Here is a 27,292-nt window from a genome sequence, read left to right on the forward strand (position 1 = left end):
TTGCTACCGATGGGTTTGGGAGCGAGGGATGCCGGCGCTCGGGGGCTCATTGTGCTTCTCCCCACAAAGAATTCCCGGCCTTTCCTTGCACCCCGGAGCTGCACGGACACCCCAAAACTCGGGGAGAGCATCACGGGCATCCCCCAGGAGTTCATTAAAGATTTCCCCAGTTTGGGGGGTACAGACACCCCAATTCTCGGGTAGAGCATCGCAGGATGCACCCTAAAGATTTTCCCAGTTTGGGGCTCATGGACACCCCAAATCTCGGGGAGAGCATCGCGGGCATCCCCCAGGAGCGCATTAAAGATTTTCTCAGTTTGAATTTCATGGACACCCCAAATCTGGGGGAGAGCATCAGGGGCATCCCCTGGATGTTCATTAAAGATTTTCCCAGTTTGAGGCACACGGACACCCCAAATCTCGGGTAGAGCATCGCAGGATGCACCCTAAACATTTTCCCAGTTTGAGGCACACGGACACCCCAAATCTCGGGGAGAACATCACGGGCATCCCCTGGGGGTTCATTAAAGATTTTCCCAGTTTGAATTTCATGGACACCCCAATTCTCGGAGAGAACATCACGGGCATCCCCTGGGGGTTCATTAAAGATTTTCCCAGTTTGAATCTCACGGACACCCCAATTCTCGGAGAGAACATCACGGGCATCCCCCAGGAGCGCATTAAAGATTTTCCCCGGTTTGAGGCGATGCGGTTCGGCTTGAATTCCCTCCCCGGCCGCTCCGCCGTTCTTTTTGTGCTAACAGAGGATGGGTTTGTCGGCCTGAATCGCGGCGATTGTTTCACATCATCGGCCCATTCAGGCTCTCCCCTCCCCTGTTGTAAAACACCAGCCCCGGCCGGGGGAACAGTGCGGGCTTTGTGCGGCCGCACGATACCACCCAGATTTTACCTCGGCCCTCGCCGGTGCCGGGTTTTGTTCCCCCTCAAAAGAAAGCATTTGCTCGGGGGAGGGGAGGGGGTGTTCCTATTGCTTCCACTAACACGGAGGTTAAAGGAAAGATTGATGGGAGAAAGTTCACCTAGAAAACCAGGATAAATTTCTGGCTGGCCAAGGCCAGTTGTTTCATTGTCCGAGGGCCATGTTTTTTGTTAATTATCTCTCACTCTCGCCTTTTATCCAGGAAACTGGCAGCAAAGCGCGGAGAAAGGAACAGGATATAGAGGTCAGCGGGTCCCGTTTGGCCACCTAGGTATTCCTTTGGGGATGTGGAGGGGAGTGAGGAGCGGCTTCTGGGGCGGGGGGAAGTGGGGACCATCGAGTCATAATCGGGGGTAGCCCCGGGATTCACAGCCCAAAGTCCCAGTCCTGTCTGCAAGCTTAAAAAAAAAAATTAAAAAAAAAAAAAAAAAAAAAAAAGGGGAGGGGGGAAATGGAAAAAAAAATAAAAAGCAACACTGGAAAGGGACTTTTTCTTTCTTTCTTTCTTCTTAAAGGGAGGAAAGTTGCTTCAAACAAGCTCATGTTGTCAAGGAAATAAACCTTAGTGAGGGGAGGCATTAAACACACAGCTGCTGGACTTGGCCAGCCCCGAGCCACTGGTGGCAGTGACAATGATTCTTGGTGGCAGCAAACCAGATCGAAACATAAATAGGGGCTGCATGAAAGGAGAGGAAATGGAACAAAACAGTTCCTCGGGTACCACTGGCAGAGGAATAACATCAATTTCGATTAAAAAAGCAAAAGAATTCTCCTGTTTCCACACATTAGTAAAGGCATGCAAATTCATAACTGGCCAACAATGTACCTTTGAGCCGCAGCTGCGCCCCACAAACGGGGCCTTTCTCCCCGCAGAGAAGCGGGGCTGTCTCAGCCAGAAAGAAAACAACCATTGAAAAAAGCCACCAGGGTCCCCAGCAGCGGGAGGGGAGCGGGCAGAGGTGGGGGGAACGTGCTGCCCCAGGCAGAGGCACCAGGGGCTGCCACAGAGCCGCAGGTGCCCCCAGGCAGCAGCAGGGTGGCTTTGGGCACAGCTGGGCACAGCTGGGCACAGCTGGGCACATGTCCGCGGCCCAGGGGACGGGGCAGCCCTGGGGTGGGCACACGGCCCCTCCAGGAGGGAGGCTGCTCCTCTCTGAGGTGTTGCAGGGGGGTGGGATGTGCCCAGGCCATCCCTCCCTGCTGGGGACACCTCAGTGTCCCACCTGGACGGGCATCGCCTCTCATTTATTGGGGAAACAGCTCCGCACCCCAAACACCTGTTTGGGATGGGATTGCAGAACGGGACCTGACTTCCCACGTTTCTGCCCTAAATTCTGGATCCTGGATGCACTGGGGCTCCAGGCAGAGCTGTCAGCCAACTCCCCAAAGAGCAGCACCGAGCCTGCTGCCCCAAATCTGCCCTGGCAGCAGCAGGAGGGAGCTCAGCCCCACGTCCCCACGGAGGTGCTGCTGTGGGAATGGGGCCGGGGCTCCCCCTGGGTGTGTGGGGATGATTCCTCCTCCCATTTCGCAGCTTTGGGAGCCCATTCCCACAGCTTCAGCTCCATCCTGGCTGTGTCAGCTCGGGGGGCACGGAGAATATAAAAATAGAGATTTTACCTCTCCACTGCAGCCCCTTTGGACAGGCTGGAGTTCCAGGAGCTCTGGGGACTCAGGGAGGGGAAGCCCCCAGGATTTGGGATCCTGTCCTGCAAATCAGCTTTTCCCTCTGGGGCTGCCCCACACCCGTGTCAAACCCATCACCAGAAACGCTCCCTGTCGGATTTCTCTTCTTCATTTGATAGAAATCATTTGTGAGGGGACAAGGCCACTGTCACGGAACAGAGTGGCATTGACACGCCCTGAACAATGCCATAATTATTGCTAACGATAAAACCAACGGGTGTCTGTTGGTGAGTCACTGCTTTTAAGGCCCTGAACTGATTGAGAGCTCTTGCCTTGTCCCTCTGTCCACCACGGGGACAGTTGGGTCACGCCTGGGCCCGTGAGCCCCGGAGCATCTGACGGCTCTTCATTAATTGGCAGTTTTGTTGTCCTTGCACGAGCTGCAGGAGGGACTGTGGCAGCATTGTGTGAGCTGGGCACACGGGACAGAGCCGTGCACACAGGGACAGGGACAGGGAGGGGACAGGGACAGGGATGGGATGGGATGGGATGGGATGGGATGGGGACGGGGACAGGGAGGGGACAGGGATGGGATGAGGACAGGGACAGGGATGGGCACAGGGACAGGGACAAGGACAGGGACAGGGACAGGGATGGGCACAGGGACAGGGATAGGACAGGGACAGGGATGGGCACAGGGACAGGGACAAGGACAGGGACAGGGACAGGGATGGGCACAGGGACAGGGACAGGGACAGGGACAGGGACAGGGACGGGCACAGGGACAGGGATAGGACAGGGACAGGGATGGGCACAGGGACAGGGACAAGGACAGGGACAGGGACAGGGATGGGCACAGGGACAGCGATGGGCACAGGGACAGGGACAGGGACAGGGACAGGGACGGGCACAGGGACAGGGATAGGACAGGGACAGGGATGGGCACAGGGACAGGGACAAGGACAGGGACAGGGACAGCGATGGGCACAGGGACAGCGATGGGCACAGGGACAGGGACAGGGACAGGGATGGGCACAGGGACAGGGACAGGGATGGGCACAGGGACAGGGACTCCTGCCCTGCTGGGACAGCGCAGTCCTGCCCTGCCCTGCCCTGGCAGTGCCCAGGGACCAGCACTGGCACCGGGGTGTCCCAGGCTCTCCAGAGGGAGCAGTGCCATGGATGCCAACCCCTCCTGAGGAGATGTGAGGAACAGAACGCTGGGATGGCCCCTGCAAGGAGCACAAACCCTGGGGATGGGATCCCTGGGGAGTGCAGGGGCTGACCCCACACGGGGGGATCCTGGGGGCACCTGGGGCTGTGACCCCACACGGGGGGGATCCCCTGGGGAGCAGAGGGGGGTGCAGCCCCCCCTCTCCCCCCTGCTGTCACTGCAGTGTCACCCAGGCCCGGTGTCCCCATGGCCTCACCTCAGGCTGTCCCCACCTGTACAGGACAGGAGGGGACAGGACAGGACAGGAGGGGACAGGACACGGCAGGACAGGGGTGATGCCCGGCCAGGACAGCAGAGCCAGGCTCGGGGTCGCTGCTCCATCCCCCAGAGTTGCCCGTGCCCCTCCTCAGGGGACACACGAGTCCCATCAAACCGCAGGGGGGACACTCGGGGACAGCTCGGCACTTGTGTGGCAGGGTCAGGACACCGCCCTGCCGGAGCTGGATGCAAAGGGAGCCCCCGGGGGAGCCCCCCCCGAGCAGCAGCAGCCCCCGGGCATGCAGGAGGAGCTGGGGGGGCTGTCAGGTGGGACAGGCTCCTCTCCAGCCGGACACACCGGGCACTGTCACCTCCCGGCCGAGCTGCGACAGCACCGAGGGTCCCCGGGGTGGCCACGGGCAGGGGCAGCCTCGGGACCCCGCCGGGAATGGGAATTCTGAAACATTTCCCATCACAAACACGGGGCAGCTCTGGGCTCCTCGCGGCAGGGACCCTGTGGCAGGTCTGCCTTTATTCTTCTTCTTAAAATTATTATTATATTTATTATTATTATTATTATCCTCTGTAAGGACCGGGCAGATGTTTGGCCGTGACTTCCAGACAAACCCTCGGAATTCCCTCTAGAGCTCGCTCCTTCCTTCCTTCCTTCCTTCCTTCCTTCCTTCCTTCCTTCCTTCCTTCCTTCCTTCCTTCCTTCCTTCCTTCCTTCCTTCCTTCCTTCTCTCCCTCTCCCATCTCTTGCCCCTTCCCCAGTTCTCTCTTTCTGCATTTCTCTCTTTTATTTTTTCTTACTTTCTCACTTTTTCTCTTCCTTTTTTGCTCTATTTCTTTTTACTGCCTCTCTTTCCTTCTGTTCTTCTTTCCTTCTTTCATTCCTTCTTTCATTATTTCATTATTTCCTTCTCTATCTACTTTTTCGAGTCTTTATTCTCTTGGCTTTTCTTCCTTTCTTTCTCTTTCCCTCCTTCCCTTTTTCCCTTTTTAAATCTCTTTGCCTCTTTCTCTCTTAAACGCACCCAAACAATGACTGTGGCCGTACCGCAGCAGTTTGGATTTCCCTTTATCCCGGATCCCTTTGCTTGGCGTTTTCCAGAGGGTTTGGAACGCGCCGGGTTTCCCTCTCCTGGTGGCACTCAGGGAGATCCGACACAACAAAGAGCAAAGATCCCAACTCAAGTGCCGTGATTTAGTGATTTCATCACTTCATTGTGCATCTTTTGAACGGGCTGGAGGCGTGCGGGGTGTCCGGCACCCCCCGGCCGCGTCCCTGAGCACAATTTGGAGCCGAGTGCTGTGCAAATAAAAACTGCAGCAGGGCTCCTGCCCTCACTGCGAGCTGCCCCGGACGTCCCCGTGTTTGCCGAGGGCTTCCAGCGATCCGGGGCTGCTGGAGCTGGGAGTTCGCAGCTGCGCTGCTGCACCCTCGGCAGGGCTGCAGCAGACAGAGCCGAGCTGGGCTTAAACCCGGCCTTTTGTGCCTAAAAACCAGTGCTGAATAAAAACGAGTGCAGCTGGAAACCTCTCAGCGAATGACTCAGAGAGGGAACAAACCTGCGCCCATCGGAGGGAGAAAAATCATCTTCCTCAAGAACAGCGAGATACTGAGGAGTCTTAGAGTCTTAGAGTATATCGGAGCAGCTTAGAGCTCTCGATGTGGGGGAGAAACCCCGGATATTATCCCCGGTGCTAAGGAGATTATCAATGGATTTCACTCCCCAATCCTTTTTACAGCACCCATCTCATTAGAATAAGTAATAAAGATGACATCACAGAGAGGTCTAATTGATCAAAAAGAGCTCGCTTTAACTGTGTCCAGATTCACTCCTGCATTCAATGCCATTTTTTTTTTTCTTTCCCCCCAAGAAATTCAGCTCTGCCTTTGATGGAACAGTTGAAAAGTTTTAGTATCAAATCAAACTCACGTTGTTATTATGCAAAGCTTCCCCCAGCACTCCGCTTTGGTAAATGACCTCTATTAGCATGCAGATTGACTGGGGATTACCAGAAGGTTTCCCAAAATAATCATCAGAAAATGTCCTTTCTAAGGGCCGCGCTCCCCCTCGCTCCTTCTGCCGCGGCCGCGGAGCCGCGCTCGGGGCCAGCCCCGCTCCTGTCCCCAGATGGTCGCGGGGCTCTTCTTTTCTCCTGCCACGCTCTGAATAGGCCCAGGGATTCCCAGCGGGAAATGGGGTTGGTTTTTTTTTTGTTTGTTTTTTTGTTTTTTGTTTTTTTTTTTTGTGCCATTGGGGCAGCAGGGATTGTGCCACAGGTGCCCCCAGGATTTCCCTCCCTGCCCGACCTGGCGAGGCTGCGGGTACGGGACACAAACGGGCGGTGAATTCCCTAAATCCGCACTGAGCTGATCCATTCCCCATGGGATCAGCCCCTCGGGAGCAAAGAAGAGGCTGAGGGAGCTGGGAAAGGGCTGGAGAATTCCTGAGGGAGCTGGGAAAGGGGCTGAGGCTGGAGAAAAGGAGGCTCAGGGGGGACCTTGTGGCTCTGCACAAGTCCCTGGCAGGAGGGGCAGGGAGGGGGGGTCGGGCTGTGCTCCAGGGAACAGGGACAGGAGGAGAGGGAACGGCCTCAGGCTGGGCCAGGGCAGGCTCAGCTTGGACAGCAGCAGGAATTTCCCCATGGAAAGGGAGCTCAGGCCTTGGCAGGGGCTGCCCAGGGAGCTTTGGAGTGCCCATCCCTGCAGGTGGCACCTGGAGGTGGCACTCAGGGTGCCAAGGTGGCCATGGGGCACAGCTGGGACTGCAGGGGCTGGGAGGGCTTTGCCAGCCCCGGGGATTTGGGATTGTGAGTGTGGGGCTGTGGAGTCCCGGATCCACCCCATGGAGATGCTCCTGGGCTGAAGTCCCTCATGGGGGACACTGGAGTGAAAGAGGCAAAATTCCACAGAATCCCCAAATCCCCGGGGCTGACAAAGCCCTCCCAGCCCCTGCAGTCCCAGCTGTGCCCCATGGCCACCTTGGCACCCTGAGTGCCACCTCAAGGTGCCACCTCCAGGCATTCATTGAACACTTCAGGTGATTTCCCCACCTGCCCGAGGCTGCAGAGGTTGCACAGACACGGTTCGGTGATTAGAGACACGAATTAATTGATAATTAACGCCACTAAGAGGTGCCCAGCTGCGGGCACTGATGCAGAAAGTGTCAACAGTGGCGCAGGGAAATCTCTGCCCTGTTTGCAGTGACCTGCAGGGCCCCAGAGCTGCCCGTCCCCAAATCCGCCCCCTCAGCCCAGCCCGCGCTGCCCCCGCTGCTGTCACAGCCCCGCTCTCCAAAATTGTCCCCAGGGGCTTCACCCCCGATCCTGCTCCTCCTGCCGGGGATGCAGCGACACCAAGAGCAGAGGGGCCGATTGTCCACTCGGGTGGGGCTGGGCAGTGTCACCGATCGCCAGCTTTGCCCTGGTGTTGGTTGTGCCACAGGATGAGAATTGAACCTCCCTGCGGGTGGGGAGCTCCTCCTTTACCCTGCCATGAGCGCACATGTGGGAATCGCTGCCTTGGGACAAACTCAGGCCCTCTCTGTGTTCTGGTGTTGAAGTTTGCAGTTTATTCCGTAGGGTTTGGGTTTATATGAGGCTCTGCCAGGAACCGCAGCCACAGCTCAGAGCAGGACAGAGAGAGGGAGAGAGCGAGAGTAAAAAAAGAAAGCATAAAAGAGTAAGAGAGCTTAAGAAAGTAGGAACGAAGAGAGGAAGAGCATAGGAGAGAGATTTTCCCGTTTACAATACATTAAATCTTCTTCCATGTTGAATATTCTCATTTCCACTCACCAATCTAATACAAGACACAAATTCTCTGACATTTGCATGCAGCCTATAGGAATCACTATATCACCATGTTTTACTGCTTTTCTCATCTCTAAATTTTATCTGGGACCCTTCCTGCCATGCCTGGGGAGGATGTCTGTTTGTTTTTTGGTATTGGCAGCATTTAACATTATCTAAACAAAGGGGCCTTCAGGCATTCAGTTGCTTTCAGCCCCACAGTCAAAAATTGCTCTCATTTCTATTTCGTTTCTATTTTCCATGTTCTCCAAGTCTTTACTAGGCACTCGTGTTTATAAAGTTTCCCTAATTCATCCTTCCCAGCACACAGCTCCCAGCATTCCCCAGCCAGGGAATTCTGGAATCAGAGACCCATGGGATGTTCTGTGCTGGAAGAGCCCCAAGGATCCTCCAGTCCAACCCCAGCCCTGCACAGACACCCCAATATCGAGATTTGTCTTCTTTTTCCAGGGCTGGGATTAAATGAGCAAGGTGGAATTTCTTGTTGGGACTCAGATGTTTATTAATTCTTATTTATATTACAGTGAGTGCTACAGCAATTCTAGCTAACAAACTAAAAATGGAGCCCAAGCTCTCTGTGCAAGGCCTTTTAAGGGTAAACTGTCCAAATAAGAAATTATACCCAAATTATTTTAATTTTTAACCCAATAACCAATCACCTGTGACCTGCAATGTGGACTTTTCTATCCAATTAGAAAATATCAATCAAAACCATGAAGAAGGTGAAGAAGAAGGACAAGCCTCTACCCTAAAACCTCCATCTTGCTTTATATTTATATATTATATATATAAATATTTATATTTTTATTTATATATTTATATTCTAAATCCTTAAACTCTGAGTTTTCCCACCATGTGATACCACACACTTCTATTCAAACCATACCCTTATAATTCCAGTTTTATTACTTCACTTTGGAAGCTTCTCCACGGCCTCAGGACAAATGCAGAGTTCCCCTGGGGGTCAGTGAAAGTCTGAAATTCTCAGTGCCCAGGGTTCCAACACCCCAACAATCCCAACACTTCTTTATTATTCTTTTAAAATAAATTTTATTTATTTATTCATGTATTTATTTATTTATCTAGCTGTTTATTTATTTATTTATATTTTTTTTCTATTTATTTCTATTATTTTTATTATTTGAAAGGCATCCCAAGGGTTCATCCAGCTCAGGAATGAACAAATTAATGAAGCACCCAGGAGAAACTTAATGACCCTCAGAGTTTTTATGTGGCTGAAACTCTTCGTGTTGATCCTTCTGGCAGAAGAAAATCCTTTCAGGTGCCAGAAGGCACCGATGGTTTATTGTGGAACAGCTCTCTGTGTAAGTATTGGAATTCTCTAATAATTCTGGATCATTTTTCTCCTGTAAATGTCTTTAAATATCCCTGGGTTTCTGTCTGGGGGCCCTTGGTGTTCTCCTTGGTTTTTCTCTCAATCTTGAGTTTGGGTCCCTTTTCCCAGTGGACCTGGACCCAAGCTGGAGCTTTCACAGCAAATCATTAAAACAAGACCAAATTTAGAGCTCAAAGTCTCCAGGGCAGAAGAATTTCTGCATGAAAGGAGGAAGGTGCTGGTACTGAATTCCTGGGGGCTTTTGGGGTTTCTTTTGTCACCTTGGTCATCAAGTATTTATTGATTCCATTTTTAAAAAATATCCCATCAATCCATACGAATACCCAATCAATCCATACAAATATCCCATCAAATCCTACAAATATCCCATCAATGCCTCAAATCCCTCCAAGGGTGTCAGGATGGTGCCAGACTCTGCTCAGTGGTGCCAGGGCGAGGAGCAATGGGCAGGAACTAAAACACAACAATTCCAGCCCGAGCTGAGCAAGAACTTCCTTCCATGGGGGAGCAGAGCCCTGGAGCAGCTGCCCAGGGAGGGGCTGGGGTCTCCCTCTCTGGGGACATCCCAAACCCCCCTGGACACCTTCCTGTGTCCCTGCTGCAGGTGACCCTGCCTGGGCGGGGCTGGGTGGTCTCACAGGTCCCTTCCAGCTCCAACTATTCTGTAATTTTGTGATTTTGTCATTCTGTGATTCTGTAATTCTCTAATTCTGTAATTCTGTGTTTCTGTAATTCTGCAGTTCTGTGATTCTGGGATTCTGGGATTCCTGAAGCTTGGGATAAACTCCTCTGTTGGATCCCACAAACCTGGAATTTCTGAGCTTTCTGAGCTTTCTGGCACTGCCCCCCTGCAGAACACTGCTTTGGAGCTGAGCCCTTGGCCAAAGCTCCCAAATCTGAGTGATGGAGTTAAAATCAGGGCTGTGGAGTTCAATAGAAGTGTGGGATTGCACATGGGGAAGGGTTTGGGATTTGGGGTTTTTATAATACAGTCACAGGGATGGGACAAGAGGGGGGATTTGGGGTGGGGTCTCTGTGGGTGCTCATCTTCCTTCTCCTCCCTGGTTTCAGGTTGTGGTTTCTGGTTGGTCACTCAGTGTCACACTGAGGGCCAGGGGAATTTGGTTATTGGGTAAAAGGATCAATAATACAGGTGTGAATTCTCTATTGCACTGTTTGGCTTTAGGAGACCTTTAGCACTGGATCCTGCTCCGTTTTGCTCACTTTTAGAGGTGTTACTGGATGTTCACGCCCCATCCCCAGGCACGGCCGGAGCTTTGCCGGCAGTGTTTGTTTAACAGTCAAGTGACAAATTATTTAATTAGCACATATGCCATTTGTCTCCACAGCTGTGTTCATCGTTCTAATTGCAAAGCAGCCTTAATTTATTGCGCCTATATTGCTCCCTAACACTAACACGGTAATTATATGCTTCCATTAGCCCGCTACACCCTATGGAAGGAGGGGAAATAAACCCGGAAAATGAAGATTAATTCCTGCACAGGATGGATCTGCTCTAGCAGGGGGACGGAGCAGTCCCGGGGAAGGGGAGCTCAGGGAGCAGCTGGGAAAGCGAGCCCTTCCCCGGCTCCTTCAATCCCCGCCGCTCCCTGCAAACTTTTGCTCGGATTTGTCAGTCCGGGCTTTGTTTTGGGGAGCGTTTCCTCGGGCGCACAACCCTGCTTTGAGATCTCCACCTGCTGGAGAAATCCCTGCACGCACCAAGGAGCTCCGGGAAACGCGCGGCTCGTCCGAGCCAAATCCGCTCCTCCTCCCCCTCCTCTTCCTCGTCTTCTTCTCCTTCTTCTTCTTCTTCCTCCTCTTCTTCCTCCTCTTCTTCTTCCTCTTCCTCTTCTTCTTCCTCTTCTTCTTCTTCTTCCTCCTCCTTCTCTTCCTCCTCCTCAGCAGAGCTGCCCCAGCCAGGCAGGAAGCGGCGCTTCCCACGTGTCCCACCTGTCCCAATCCCACCTGTCCCCCCAATCCTCCCTGTCCCACCTGTCCCCCCCATCCCACCTGTCCCAATCCCACCTGTCCCCCTGCCCCACCTGTAGCTCTCCCCCTTCCCAGTTGGGCGTTCCTGGCGCTTTGGGAAGCGCTGCTGGGGGCAGGAGATCTCTGCTGTAACGGGGCGATGTTTTTGTAGCAGTGAAGTGTCTTTTGTTTTCGCTCAGAACCAGGATTTAAAACATGAAGGAAATGAATTTTCTCATGTTTGGGCTTGGTTGTTTATTAAATCTTACCTAAAGAAAGTTCAGTAGCACCTCTAAGCACCAGCTAAAAGTGAGCAAAACGGAGCAGGATCCAGTGCTAAAGGTGTCCTAAAGCCAAACAGTGCAATAGAGAATTCACACCTGTATTATTGATCCTTTTACCCAATAACCAAATTCCCCTGGCCCTCAGTGTGACACTGAGTGACCAACCAGAAACCACAACCTGAAACCAGGGAGGAGAAGGAAGATGAGCACCCACAGAGACCCCACCCCAAATCCCCCCTCTTATCCCATCCCTGTGACTGTATTATAAAAACCCCAAATCCCAAACCCTTCCCCATGTGCAATCACACACTTCTATTGAACTCCACAGCCCTGATTTTAACTCCATCACTCAGATTTGGGAGCTTTGGCCAAGGGCTCAGCTCCAAAGCAGTGTTCTGCAGGGGGGCAGTGCCAGAAAGCTCAGAAAGCTCAAAATTCCAGGTTTGTGAGATCCAACACAGGTCACACTGGAGAATCTGGTGATGTTTCTGTTCTGACAGATTCTTGGGAACCATCCCAATTTTCTTGCTCTGATAAACCTGGGATAGTGGGAGGGGATTGGAGCTGGATGAGCTTTAAGGTTCTTTCCAGCCCAAATCATTCTGGAATTCTGGGATTCTGGGATTCTCAAACCATGACATTTGTAACAGGAGAGGACGCTGGGAGCCAGAACCTCCATCCGAACCCGCTGAGGGGTGACGGCTGCAGGAGCGGGGGTGGCACTGTCCCAAAGCACGGCTGGGGCTGAGCCCGCCCAGGAATCCCGGGATGCTCTGGAATCGTGTCCCGGCCACAGCAGCGGGGCCTTGCTGTCCCTGAGCCCTCAGACAGGAAGGAAAGGTCAGAGCCGGGGTTGTTTTAACGGGGGAAGGGGAGAAGCCGCCTCAGATCCCAGCCCAGCCCAGCAGCCGAACAGCTGCTGGATTCTCTCCTCGTCAGGCTGAGCCTTTAAGTGATCCCCAACTCGGGAGCGCTCAGCTCAGCCCGTCTGAAGATGAGAGGATTTCGGCAGAGCTTCAACTCCTGAAGGGCTGCGGAGCTGCCGAGGGCGGGGCAACCGCAGGAGCCGCTTCCTTTCCTTTCCTTTCCTTTCCTTTCCTTTCCTTTCCTTTCCTTTCCTTTCCTTTCCTTTCCTTTCCTTTCCTTTCCTTTCCTTTCCTTTCCTTTCCTTTCCTTTCCTTTCCTTTCCTTTCCTTTCCTTTCCTTTCCTTTCCTTTCCTTTCCTTTCCTTTCCTTTCCTTTCCTTTCCTTTTCCCTTTTCCCTTTTCCCTTTTCCCTTTTCCCTTTTCCCTTTTCCCTTTTCCCTTTTCCCTTTTCCCTTTTCCCTTTTCCCTTTTCCCTTTTCCCTTTTCCCTTTTCCCTTTTCCCTTTTCCCTTTTCCCTTTTCCCTTTTCCCTTTTCCCTTTTTCCCTTTTTCCTTTTCCCTTTTCCCTTTTCCCTTTCTTTTCCCTTTCTTTTCCCTTTCCTCTTCCTTCCCTGGACAAACTCCTCCAATTCCCAGTCCCAGTCCCAGTCCCAGTCCCAGTCCCAGTCCCAGTCCCAGTCCATCCCGCCGGGGCTCCCAGCAGTGCCCCATGAGCGGAGGAGCCGCTCCCGCCTGGGCACACCCAGAAATGTCCCCTCCCTGCCCCTCTCTGTCCCCTCTCTGTCCCCTCTCTGTCCCCTCTCTGTCCCTCTCTGTCCCCTCTCTGTCCCCCAGATGTCGGTGACAAGGGACAAAAGGCGAGGCCACCTCTCTCTCGTGTCCCCCCTACCCAAGGAGTGCCAGGAGGGCGAAGACGCCCCCGGGGCGAGGCAGAGCCCCGGGACAAGGGGACAGGACAGGACAAGGGGACAGGGCAGGACAGAGCCCCGGGACAAGGGGACAGAGCAGCGCCAGGGGCTCTCAGGTGGCTGCTCCAGCCCTGCCTCCCGCCAGACGCCAAATCCGAGCCGGCAAATGCAGCTTTTCCCATTCTTTTCCCCCTCTTTTTCTTCCTTCAATGCGGGCTACAAGGCTACTGCCAAAAACATACCCAGCACAATCAAACATCAGATGGTGACTCCTTTCCCACAGCTTGTGTGAGTGAAAACAGTGAAATTATACCCATGTTTTAGCGGCGAATCCCCTGGTGTTCGAGCGAGGCAAGCCCAGCACTGGGCTCTTGTTCTCCTGCTTTTTGTTCCTGGACTTGCACTGTTTTTAGCACTGGACACCATTCAGCCCCCATTCAGCATTGTATGTCACTTCACATATGGTTCATCCGCTCCAAATGTGTGCATGTACCCAGAAAATGCAGCTTTTCATTATGTATTCTCTATGTAACAGAAAAGATTAAGATGTAAGCCCGGTGAATGCAGCAGGAATTAGTTGGACAGATGAATAAGGGAAAAATGAATCTGGAATGACGGCGGATTTAGTCTAATGATGGTGGGAGGGCGGTAAGAACTTGGTGGTAGGTTTCAGCCCTTTTAATCCCAGCCTGTGTGTGTATTTTGGCAGCAGAAATGTTTCTTCAGAACTGCATCCAGAGGGATACAGTAAAAACAATTTTACCGCGATCCTCATGAAAGGCGCCACGATCGCCGGGCAGCGCCCCCCGAACCCCGCACGGATTTTGGGGCGCTCCGGGTGAAAACCCCGAGGTTTATTTATACCGGATTTCTTCGGAAAATAACCATTAAAAAAAAAAAAATAAAAAATCCCCCAGTTCCACGAAAGGCTGCGATATCAGCCCCGAGCTTCGCGCAGCTCTTCCTCCTCCTCCCCGATATCATTTCCATGGATATTCACTAATGAGGAAACCTTTGATGCAACTCCGAGAGGGGATTTCGCTTTTAAAAGGAGAATAAAAGCGCTGAAGTTGCCGTAGCCCCTCTGCCCACAAACGACGAGTTCAAGGTGTTTTTAAAATTCAGTTTGTGCCCCAAGGATGGAGGCTGGAAGTGTCAAGGCGTGGATAAATCAAAAGCAGCTCGTTTGATAGAAAACAAGGAGGCAGAGAAACCGCGGCCCTCAAAGGGAACATTTGGAGTTAAGCTCACTTCCTACAACAGTTTGCACAGGGAGAAAGAGATTTTTTTTTTCTTTTTTTCTCTCTTTTTTTTTTTTTTTTTTTTTTTTTTTTTTTTCGGATTGAAAATCAGCATTTGCATCACAATGGAGATATTTCAAAAGTATAAACACAAAGGGGCTGCAACTTCAGAGCCCGTGGGTCAGCTGCGCTCTCGGGGTGCAGAACATCCTCTCCCAAAATCCAAAATCCACAAAGGTTTTTCGGGTTTGTGGTTCCGAGCAGCAGCGGGGAATTCTCGGGGCTAAAAGAATTTCCTGGAGTGACTCCTGTGTCCCGCGAAATCCAGAGAAAAGTCTGAAATCCAAAGCAACGTTTGAATTTTCTCTCTGCTTAGGGTTTAAAAAAAAAAGAAAAAAAATGTAATTCAATAAGATTTCACTGAATAAATGTTCTCTATTTGAAAAATAAAAATAAATTAATCTGAGCAGGGAAACTTCTGGATAATAACATAATATGTATAATAGTTCACATTATATAATATGTATATGAATATAACATAATATTAATAACTTAATATGAATATTACATATTATATGTAAATACAATCTATATTATATAATATGTGTATGAAATAACAATTCCTCCTGCCTGGCACCAAAGACATTCTGTGCACATGGGTGGCTCTCAGCTGTCCCTGTTAAACACCAAAAAAATAAGGAAAAAAATTCCCCTCCTGTGTTTGTTCAGCTCATTTTGATTGAAAAGAAAATAAAGTGGTTTTTAAATCCCAGTAGTATTTTTAAAACATGTCCCTGCCTCCCCACAAAAGGATTTTAAGGATTAATCCCTCTAAGAAGCTGAATAAAACCTTTCTAGCTACTGACTAGAAAATTAAATGTATTAAATATAATATATAATAAATAAGATATAATATCCTAAGGAACATCATTAAATATATGGTCCTGTGAAGAAACGAGCTCCTTTTGAAATGAAATGAAAATTTAATTTCTAATTGCAGCTCTTCAATGCCAGAAGGCCAAAATGAGTCAATTTGAGAAATTTCACCCCCAAACCCAGGGGGTCCCCTTTGGGTGGTGCCTGAAGTTTACACCGAAATTTCACCATTCTGCCATTTCCAAAACTGACCCAAATCAGTGGCCCGAATAAGACAAACCAGTTTATTTTACCAGGTAATTTCACCACTTAATTTTATCAGTTTATTTTACCAGGTAATTTCACCAATTAATTTTAGCAGTTTATTTTACCAGTTTATTTCACCATTTAATTTCACCAGTTAATTTTAGCAGTTAATTTAATTTCCCCCCTTTTCCCATCCTCCTATGAGGGGTCACATCCTGAGCTGCAGCTGGTTTCAACTTCACCAAACCCGGCTCCTTTTTTGTCTCTTTTCGAGTGGGTTTGGATTAAAAATTCAGAACCAGAGCAGAAATTCCAGCTCAGGTTTAGCCCCAGTGAAAGCTCAGGTGATGCCCAGGTTTAAACCCGGCTTAAACCCCCCCAAACCAGGCTCATTTTGGTCTCTTTCCCCATGGTTCAGATTTTAAATTTCAAACCAGAGCAGAAATTCCAGCTGCAATTCCCCCATGGCCAATCCCTGTGCCTGGAAACCCAAACCCTGGAGGTGCAGGAATTCCCCCTGAGGAGGGCAGGGCTCTGTGCCTCGGCATTTATCCCAATTTATTCCTGGATTTCCATCCCAATTTACTCCTGGATTTCCATCCCAATTTATTCCTGGATTTCCATCCCAATTTATTCCTGGATTTCCATCCCAATTTATTTCTGGATTTCCATCCCAATTTATTTCTGGATTTTCATTCCAATTTACTCCTGGATTTCCATCCCAATTTACTCCTGGATTTCCATCCCAATTTATTTCTGGATTTCCATCCCAATTTACCTCTGGATTTCCATCCCAATTTACCTCTGGATTTCCATCCCAATTTATTTCTGGCTTTTCATCCCAATTTATTTCTGCTCCTCCTCCTCTTCCTCAGGAGCCAGGGGGTGCAGGGGGTGCCCAGGTGCCTCCTGCAGCTCCCTGGATTCCAGCTGTGCCCAATCCAGGCCATTCCAAAACTGAATTTATGGTGCCTTGGTCCTGGAGTGACTTCTCCAACTTTCACAGTTTTATTTGTGTTTCCCTTACTTTCCCTACTGGAATTTTTGGGAGGGATTTTTTTCCCTGTAGGACCATGGGATGAGGGGCAGCTCATGAAATCAGAATTCCTCACGGTGCCAAGGGCAGACTGGAGGCTGCAGGTGGCACCCAGGGACACCTGAGGAAGGTGAGGAGCCGGGCAAGCCCTGCCCGTGCCTGGCAGGAAGCAAAGGAATTTCTCTTCCCGGGAATGCAGCAGGAGAGCTGCCCCATCACAAAGTCTAAACTGGGAGAATTTTAAAATTTTCTTCATTTTCTCCTGAAAGCTGTGCCTGACACGTTCAGCTCTCGGATCTGCTGATCTTCCCAAAGCTGTGCCGTGGACGATGCCCGAAGTTTTATCTTTTCTATGTTCCAGATACTGTTCTGAATTCATAGAGAGTTCTGAGCTCCACACAAAGTGTTCCAGGCTCTCCTCCCAGCCCAGGCACACAGAACAATCCTTTGCCAGCCCAGAACCAAGGACAGCTGCAGCTCCAGCCCCAAAAAGTGCAAAGAGCAGAGAATGGAGGAGAGAATGTGGGAGGGTGGGACTGCAGAGCCTGGAGCTGGGATTGGACAGGGAACCCCAAGGTGGAAATGGACCCAAACTGATCAAAGTGTGAGAATTCCTGACCCAGGATCCATCTTGGGTGGAGCCACAGCCAGGCTCTTGCACAGCCCAAGGTGAATCCTCTGAAGGGCTTTAAATAAATCCCAATTTATTATTTTAACCCTGCCCAGCCTCTGTTCCAGCCTCCCCAGGGATCACAGGCACAGAGGGGACGCTCCTTCCCCGTGATCCTGAAAGGCACAAGGGGTGTCCCCATGCCCTGACATGGAAAAGGGGAGCACTCTGAGGATGAGGAGGGAAAGGTGCTGCTCTGGGACCTGGTGCTGCTTTCCCAGGCCAGGGCAGGGGAGGTTCTGGAGCCTCCACAGCCCCTCTGCTCCCACCAGGAGCTGCTGGAACCCCAGAGCTGCACAAACCTGGGAGTCACTGCAAAAGTGAATTGGGCTAAAACTCCCCCAAATCCCAATTCCTGAACTCTGGGATCCTTGAATTCAGGATCTGGCTGGTACAGCTCAGAGAATTCCTGTGTACAAGGAAAACTCTCATCTGCTTTCCCAGGGAACAGCAGCGTTCTCCAGGTTCAGGTGAAATCCTGGAATCCCCAAATCCCCGAGGCTGGCAAAGCCCTCCCAGCCCCTGCAGTCCCAGCTGTGCCCCATGGCCACCTTGGCACCCTGAGTGCCACCTCCAGGTGCCACCTGCAGGGATGGGCACTCCAAAGCTCCCTGGGCAGCCCCTGCCAAGGCCTGAGCTCCCTTTCCATGGGGAAATTCCTGCTGCTGTCCAAGCTGAGCCTGCCCTTGGGGACAATCCCTGCCCTTGGGGACAATCCCTGCCCTGGGGCTGTGCCCACACTGGGGCTGGCACCACCCAGGGGCCATTGGCCTCTTGCCCACCTTGGATTCCCAGCAATTCCTGGGCAGAGGCAGCACAGAGGGCAGAGGGGAAAGGGGAAAGGGGAAAGGGGAAAGGGGAAAGGGGAAAGGGGAAAGGGGAAAGGGGAATGGGGAAAGGGGAATGGGAAAGGCTCCCCATGACCTTGCAGAGCACTTTGGGATCTCCTACCCTGCAGATGGGCACTGTCCTGGCAGCAGGGACCTCTCTGGGGACAGTGAGTGTCCCCTGCTGCTCCAGCTGCTGTCCCAGGCTCCATCCCATGCAGGAGAAGTGATCTGGTGTCCCTGGTGCCCAGGGAGCTCCCCAGCACTGACTTGGCCACCACCTTTTAATAATGCTGCAAAGGTCACATTGATTTTCCAGGCTCTAATCACATGGAATATTTTATCCATTATGGAGCAGCAAGTTTGAAAGCCTCGGCTGCTTCTTTAATTTCAGCAGGCAGACAATTCCCAGCAGAGCTGTGAGACTTGAAATGTGTCAGCTCCTGATCCCACACAGAACATCCCAGCCTGGGGCTGCCTCACTCCTGCATTGATGGTTCAGACTGGGACTGGCAAAGCTCAGCTCAGAGCCAGGCTGGCAGCAAAGCCAGGGCTCACTCCAAACCTCGAGTAGTTTTCTCACTGACTTGGGGTTGGAGAAACCTCAAATCCCCCCCAGAGCCACCCCTGCCATGGCAGGGACACCTCCCACTGTCCCAGTGTCCAACCTGGCCTCGGGCACTGCCAGGGATCCAGGGGCAGCCACAGCTGCTCTGGGAATTCCATCCCATCCCAGGGAACAATTCCTAATTCCCAAAATCCCATCCAGCCCTGCCCACCCTGCCAGGGAACAATTCCTAATTCCCAAAATCCAGCCCTGCCCTCTGGGTTTGGAGGGAGGGACAGGCCAGGACAAATCCTGGAAATGTGGTGATGCCAGAGCTGCAGAACATCTCAGCTGCATCCACGGGGGTGATTTGGGCACAGGTAATGGCAAAATACTGCAAACCCACAAACCCCGGGCATTTCCTGCCTCTGCCTGTGCCCCCGTGCCTCAGCTCAGTGCAGCCACATCTCTGTGCCCTCAGCTGCTCTGGAGGGAATTCTGTGAGGAATTGAGGAGGCCAAAGCTCGGTGCCAGCAGGGAGCTCTTGGGAGCCGTTTCCAGACGCAGGGGAAGCTCAGGGACCATGGAGGGGACTTTGCTACAACCCCAGTGAGTGCTCAGAGGGGTTTTCTGCCTTCCCACTGTGAGTGGTGGTTTCTCAGCCTCAGCTTTGCCTCCAGGTTTCCACAGCCCTGCCCTGCTCCTGCACTTTGCAAAGCCTGTACATGGAATTTCTCCATTTTTGGGTGGAACTGGGCTGCAGAGCCCTTTGGTGAGGGGAGTTTGCCAGGGAAGGGGGGAGCACATCCCCAGGGAGCTCCGTGCTCTCTCACACTCCTCGGTCCTGCGTTCTCCTCTGCCAGGCAAAGGCACCAAATCTCAGTCCCCTGTGGCCATGCCGGGGTTGTTGTCCCCTCTTTGGGACAGCCCCTGCCCCCCTGAGGATTGTTCAGTGCTGCTCCTTGTGTTACACCTGGAGGACATTCCACAGAATTCCACAGAATTCCACAGAATTCCATAGAATTCCATAGAATTCCATAGAACCACGGGACCATGGAGTGTCCTGAGTGGGAATAAACCCCCAGGGATCACCCAGTCCCACCCTGCCCTGTCCAGACCCCCCAAAATCCCAGCCTGGGCATCCCTGGCAGCTCCTGGAGCTCTGTGCCCATTCCCTGGGGAGCCTGGGCAGTGCCAGCACCCTCTGGGGGAAGAGCCTTGCCCTAAAATCCATCCTAAATCCCTCCTGGCACAGCTCCAGCCTCTCCCTGGGTGCTGTCCCTGACCTCAGGCTGCTCCAGGCTGGACTGACCAAGTGACCTCGTGGGGCCCCTCCAGACCCTTCCCCATCCCCGTGTCCCCCTCTGGACACCCTCTGAGAGTTTTAGATCTTTGTCATACCCTGGCACCCCAAAGTGAAGTTCCCAGGGCAAAGTTGCTTTTGTTCTTTTCAGCCCTAAATCCAAACCGAGCTGCAGCAAAGCTCTGGGACACCCAAAGCAGCTCTGCAGAGCCACTGGCAGGGGTGGGTGACAAATCTGAGACCTCCTGCAGCAATGCAGCCAAAGCTCTGTGGGTGCAAACCACGAGTGGGGACACTGGGGCTGGATGGGTTTTCCCTGGAAAAGGTAACGAGCTCTGAAGTGACGATCCCTCCCCGCCCTGTCCTGGTAAATGTGGGAGCAGGGGCTGCTCACCCCACATCTCCCCTCCCTGGCACATTTCACAGCCTGAGCCACTGCCCTGGGCCCGAGCTGTGTCCAGGCTGAGCCCAGGCTGAGCCCAGGCTGTGCCCAGGCTGTGCCCAGGCTGAGCCCAGGCTGTGCCCAGGCTGTGCCCAGGCTCTCAGGCTGTGCCCAGGCTGAGCCCAGGCTGAGCCCAGGCTGTGCCCAGGCTGTGCCCAGGCTGTGCCCAGGCTCTCAGGCTGTGCCCAGGCTGAGCCCAGGCTGTGCCCAGGCTGTGTCCAGGCTGTGCCCAGGCTGTGCCCAGGCTGTGCCCAGGCTGAGCCCAGGCTGTGCCCAGGCTGAGCCCAGGCTGTGCCCAGGCTGTGCTCAGGCTGTGTCCAGGCTGTGCCCAGGCTGTGTCCAGGCTCTCAGGCTGTGCCCAGGCTGTGCCCAGGCTCTCAGGCTGTGCCCAGGCTGAGCCCAGGCTGAGCCCAGGCTGTGCCCAGGCTGTGCCCAGGCTGTGTCCAGGCTGTGCCCAGGCTCTCAGGCTGAGTTTTTCCTGCAGGCTGGACCTGGAGCAGCCCGAGCAGGGTTGTTGGGAGCTCGCCCTCGGCTCTGCTCATTTTTTGTCACCATATTGGGGCAAACCGGGCTGTTTTGTCACCACACACTAATGTGACATGTGATGTCTGCCTCGCATCTTTGTCTGTGGCACAGCTGGACCCGGCCCAGCAACACCCACAGCACTTGCACCCTTTAATTCGCATTTCCCAGCCGGGTTTGTGGGCGGCCAAAAGGGCTGGGGAAAATCAATTGTTGCTGCAGCCCTTGGCACCCCCCGGGCACAGCAGGGTGGGCACGGGGCTTGTGAGGGGCTGGGTTTGACCACTTAAAGCAGAGAGTTAAACTGGGCGAGTGCTTTAATAACTCCCAAAATGTGACGGCACAACCCGCCCACACCTGGCCAGGAGCAGCCTCCGGAGCATCTTTTAGTTGTGTTCGCTTTAGCTTTGCTTCTTTTCCTTCTGCTGCTCTCCTCCTCCCCCAGACGCGGCTGCAGGACTCGATTATCCCGGTTATTAGCGGGAATCTCGAGCTGCATCTTTAAGGAAAGGCAGCGAGGTGTCAGTTGTTAACTTAACACAGCTCTGCAGCGGGGCTGAGAGCTCAGGTCGTGACCCTATAATGGCCAACCAGCCTATTAGTTTAGCAAAGCCGGGCTCAAATGTCATCTCAGCACCCGTGGATGCTTGAATTTATTACCCAGGAAGCTCCCGACTTGAAAACGATAGGATTCCTTCTGCAGCAGCTGCTGGAAGTCCCCCTTTTCAAAATAATAGCGACAAATCTGCACTTTCAAAGTTCTTAACTGGTGGGGTGAGCTGTGGTGAACGAGGAGGCCGAGCAGGTACAGCAGATCATGGAACCTGCAGGAAAAGGGGGGGGGAAAGGCAGGATAAAGGTAAAAAAAAAATAAAAAATAAATGTCAATCAAACCGAAATGATGAGCCCATTAAAGGATGGTTTCCCTTCAGGCCTCACCTTCCACGGCGTTCACATTTTTTGTGGTTAAAACTACAGGGGGAAAAAAAAAAAACTCTGCCCCTTCATCACCCTCCCGTTATTAATTCCTGATATTTTTGTGATAATTTTAGTCGAGGGGGAGCAAAAAAAAATAAAATTAAAAAAAAAAAGAGAGAGAGAGAGAGAGAGAGGAAAAAAAAAACCCCGACCAAAAAAATCTCGCTGCATTCAGTCCCCTGAGAATGTTGGGTCGAGTTTTTTGATCCCTGTTGCTCATTGATTTGAGGGCTGATGTAGTGCAAGGGGTCCCTATTAGTGGCGTCTGTCACTGCTGTAATGTTTTTGTTATTTTTCCTCATTTGTTCGCTCTGACATCATGTCATTACAGAATGGTGCTGTTCAGGCCCTGCCTTGGCTGTTCGTTAGCGTGTGTTTAATGAGCAGCTTAATTGAGCTGTCTACCAGGCCACCTGTCACCCTCCGGACTTATTAACATACTAATGGCCTGACATTGTCCTCGCTGACAGGCAACAGGGTTTACTGATTTGATGTCTGGACATGGGGATTTTATGCAGGAATGAGAGAGGATATTGGGAAGGAGGTTTAAAAACGCAAATTAACTCTTTGGTATCTCTGTATTTATGGCTGGCTCGCCAAAGTTCAACACAAAGTAGCCGGGGGGGAGCGGCCGTGCTCGGGCAGAGCCACTTTGTCAGCGATGGCAGCACGTTTGTGCAGGGGAAAGAAAAATCTGCTCGGCCTAAGAGGAGCGGGCTCCGCTTCTGGGACTGGATTATTGTTGGGGCTGCTTCAAAGGAGAAATCTCCTTAAGCCCACAGGAAAGTTTTGTCACTGGGCTTTTCTCCACTGTGGCTAAACAAGTGAAAGGCACGAAATTTGCAGTGAAGGGATTTAAGTGCACGACATTGTCGCCACCTTTTAAAGCCAGATGAGGACATTCATTCCCTGGGCCGGGCTCTAAAGGTTCAAAGGAGCTCCTTAAGTGCGTGCAAGTTTAATAAAACTCCTTGTTTTGCTTGCCTTGTTTCTGGTTGTTGTTGTTGGGTGGGTTTTTGGGCGGCCCAGCACCTTCTGTCACGGCAAAGCTCGGCTTTGCAGCAGATCCCAGCCCAGCTGGGCCGGTCCTAAAGCGCAGTCCCGGAGTTAAACCCAGCTCGTGGGCAGGCTGGGCTGGGGTTTAGGGTTGGTTCCTCCTGGAGGGAAGGTTTGAGCTGAATCTTCCAGAAGCCAGAGGGGAGCAGAGTTTGGTGATGGGCACCAGGACATGCCCGGGAGCCACCTCAGGGAAACACAAACACAGCAGGGCTGATGTTGGATCCCACAAACCTGGAATTTTGAGCTTTCTGAGCTTTCTGGCACTGCCCCCCTGCAGAACACTGCTTTGGAGCTGAGCCCTTGGCCAAAGCTCCCAAATCTGAGGGATGGAGTTAAAATCAGGGCTGTGGAGTTCAATAGAAGTGTGGGATTGCACATGGGGAAGGGTTTGGGATTTGGGGTTTTTATAATACAGTCACAGGGATGGGACAAGAGGGGGGATTTGGGGTGGGGTCTCTGTGGGTGCTCATCTTCCTTCTCCTCCCTGGTTTCAGGTTGTGGTTTCTGGTTGGTCACTCAGTGTCCCACTGAGGGCCAGGGGAATTTGGTTATTGGGTAAAAGGATCAATAATACAGGTGTGAATTCTCTATTGAACTGTTTCAGGTGCTGGTCCCAGCCCTGCCAGAGCCAACCTCGTGGGCTCCTGTGAGCAGCTGGGATGTGGGGCAGGGAGAGCAGGATCCTGCAGGGAAACAGAGACCCCAGAGCCCCTGAGAAGGGCTTGGGGAGCTCCTGAGTGACACAAATTGGTGTTTAACTGATCCTGCCCCTCTGCCCTGCCCTGAGACCCTTCCTGCAGCCAAATCTGGGATCCCAGCTTGGGGAGGAGCTGGAGCTGCTGCAGAGAGCCCAGAGGAGGCAGCAGGATGAGCAGAGGGATGGAGCAGCTCTGCTGGGAGGAAAGGCTGGCACAGCTGGGATTGTTCAGCCTGGAGAGGAGAAGCTTTGGGCTGAGCTCAGGGTGGCCTTGCAGGGCCTGAAGGAGCTGCAGGAACCATGGAGAGAGACAATTGCCAAGGGATGGAGGGACAGCACCCAGGGAATGGAGGGACAGCACCCAGGGAATGGAGGGACAGCACCCAGGGAATGGCAGGGACAGCACCCAGGGAATGGCTCCCAAGCAGGATTTGATGGGATTTTGGGAATTAGGAATTGTTCCCTGGGATGGAATTCCCAGATTTTCTGTGGCTGCTCCTGGATCCCTGGAATGTTCAGTTCCAGGTTGGACATTGGGACAGTGGGAGGTGTCCCTGCCATGGCAGGGCTGGCACTGGGGGGGATTTGGGGTCCCTCCAAACTCAAATAATTCCATGGTTCCATGGAATCTGTGGCAGAATGAAACAGCCCCAGCTGCAGCAGGGCAGGGAGGAGGGACAGGAAATGTCCCCAGGGCTGGTGGGGTCATTTTGGTGTCTCCCCGTGGGCAGCACGGGTTTAGGGTTTAGGCTCGGGGCTCTGTGATCCCCTGGCCACCCCCGGCCAGAGCTGAGCCAGGTCTCTGCTGGTGGCTCCTGGTGGCCCTGGGGGTTTGTCACCAGCTGAGGGGACACAGGGAGCCCCGGGGGCTCAGCCTCATCCCCGTGCCCTGCTCTGGGAATTGCAGCTCCTGCATGTGGGGAGCACTTTGGGCACTTTTGGCAAAGTTTGCTCGGTGGGGTTTGCTCAGAGCCCCGGGCTGGTTCTCACAGCAGCAATGAGCAGGGCAGGGATTTTCCAGCTCTGCTTTTCCTGGAGCTGCTCTTGCCTCACCTGCATCCAAATCCCTGCGGGAAACGAGGCTGGAACAAACCCCAGAGCCTGCCCTGTCCCCAGCTGAGCCTGGGGACCCCAGGAGGGACACACGGGGATCCTCAGGGCTTGGAGATTCCCTCGGGGGAGCTCCTGCAGCCCTCGGGGGGCCCAGCAGAGCCCAGGAGGGGGGATCTGCTGGGGGGTCCTAAAGGATTCCCTGTGCCAGGAACAAGAAATCCCAAACCTGGGGGACCCTGAGGATTCCCTGTGCCAGAACAAGGAAACCTAACCTGGGGGATCCTAAAGGATTCTTTGTGCCAGGAACAAGAAATCCCAAACCTGGGGGACCCCGAGGGATTCCCCGTGTCAGGAATAAGGAACCCAAAGGATCCTAAAGGATTCCCTGTGTCAGGAACAAGGAACCCAAACCCAAAGGATCCTAAAGGAGCCTTTCCTGAGCCTCAGGAAGGTGGCACCCAGGGCCTGCTGGTGCCCTGGTGATGGGGAGTTTTTAGGATGAAACACCCGAATTATTTCACAATTCCCAGAATTCCTCATGGAAAAGAAACTTCTGTTTCCTCTGGGTCCCAAACTGAGGGAACCTGAGGGGTCACCCTCCCCTCAGCCCCTGCTGCACTCATTGCTCTTTTTCACTGGGTGCTTTCTTTTGGGAAATGCTGGCTCTGACTCCACAGCCTCTCCTCCACTGAAAACCCCAAGGATTTTGCTGCAGCTGAGCCTCTGCACCCCAACAAACACCCCACAGCTCCTTCCCACACCAGTGGTGGGATGGGCACAAACCTGGATTTCCTTTGGGATTTATCCAGGTGGGCCTGGGTGCAGCTGAGAACAAGAAAAGCCTGGGAATGAGGAGTTAAAGAGAAATCCCTTTCTTCCGTGGCACTTTCTCACACCAAAGGGTTTCCCATCCTTGCCCAGTGTGCCATGGGCTTTCAGAATTCAGGGTTTGGGCTTGGTATTGATAAAAAAAATCTCGGATTTGTGATGGACTCTCCAACCCAGAATCAGGGAATCCCAGACTGGTTTGGGTTGGAAGAGACCCCAAATCCCCCCCAGAGCCACCCCAGCCATGGCAGGGACACCTCCCACTGTCCCAGTGTCCAACCTGGCCTTGGGCACTGCCAGGGATCCAGGGGCAGCCACAGCTGCTCTGGGCACCCTGTGCCAGCCCTGCCCACCCTGCCAGGGAACAATTCCTGCTCAATCCCTAAATTTCCTCTCCCCTAAATTTCCCCTTCTTCAGCTGAATCAGACAAAACCCAATTGGCTCTGGTGGCACTGAAAAAACACAATTTGGGCAAAGAGAGCCAAGAGTGTGTGAGAATTCTGCTGGATTTCTGGCTGCAGTCAGGAGCCCAAAGCCTTTGTCCCCCAGGGGTTGTTTGGAGAGCCCCAAGGACACACCTGGGCACAGGTGAGCAGATCTGCACTCCCTGAGGGAGCAGGGATGGAAAGGGGATCAAGGACAGTGGGAGAGGAGTGAAGGGAGTGAATGAACTCAGGGAAAAAACGAGTTCCAGGCCTGGTTTATTCCAAAAAAAAAAAGGGAAAAACTCCAAAGGTGCCAGGTTCCAGCAGCTGGGCAGGAGTGGAGCTGCTGGAGACAGGGACGAGGATTCCCCCAAAATCTCCCTCCTGAGCCAAACCATTCCTGGCAGGAGCAGCAGGGGGGTTCCTGCAGGGAACCTGAGCCCAAACCTGCCCCTACCCCACACCTTGTGCCCCACCAGGATCTGCCTCCCCCTCCTCCTCCTCCTCCCTGGCCCCCAAAATGTGTGCTGAGTTCCTGCACAGCCCCAGAGCCTGGCCTGGGAGGGAGCAGCCCTGCACAGACTGGAATTAAACTGGAATTAATTAATCAGACTCGCTGTCAGTAAATGAATAATCGCTGTTGCTTTTGAAAATCCAATCCTGAAGGGTTTGTGGGAAATGGGGATGTGGCTCCTGGGCACAGGGGAACAAGGAGGAGGGCATGGGCTGGCTGCAGGTACAGCAGGAGATGGTAAATTGAATAAAATTGAATAAATCAGGGAGATCACAGTGCTGGGGGCAGGAGAAACAGAGATTCCATTCCATTCCATTCCATTCCATTCCATTCCATTCCATTCCATTCCATTCCATTGATCCCATCCCATCCCAGTTTTTGTACAGACAATGGCAATTCCATTAAAAGGAAGGATCCAAAGAAGCCTTGGCTTTGAGGCCACCTAACATAAAATAACAACAAAATAATTAATAGAGGAAATAAAATAAAAATGAGGATTCTGATCAAGCTGCTCCATCCTGTTCCATCTCTCTTTACCCACATTTGTGTTCCAACATTGTCTGTAACACAAAACCCAAGGAATTTCACACAGAGCCTTGCTGGGAACCCGAGGAAACCCAAGAATGTTCCATTTCAAAGAGACCAGAGCACCCAACACCGCTGGAATTCCCCCAAATCTGGGATGGGGTGTGGGATGCATCGTGCAGAGCTTCAATCCCAGAGTCAGCAGGGCTGGGAGAGAATTCTGGTGTCAGAGTCTGATCTTTTTTCTTCTGCCTTCAGTCAGAATCAGGATTGGAGCACGAGAGAAGAACTTTTGTGTTT

Source organism: Sturnus vulgaris, chromosome 2, assembly GCF_052056855.1.
Source record: "Sturnus vulgaris isolate bStuVul1 chromosome 2, bStuVul1.hap1, whole genome shotgun sequence".
Classification (NCBI taxonomy): Eukaryota; Metazoa; Chordata; class Aves; order Passeriformes; family Sturnidae; genus Sturnus; species Sturnus vulgaris.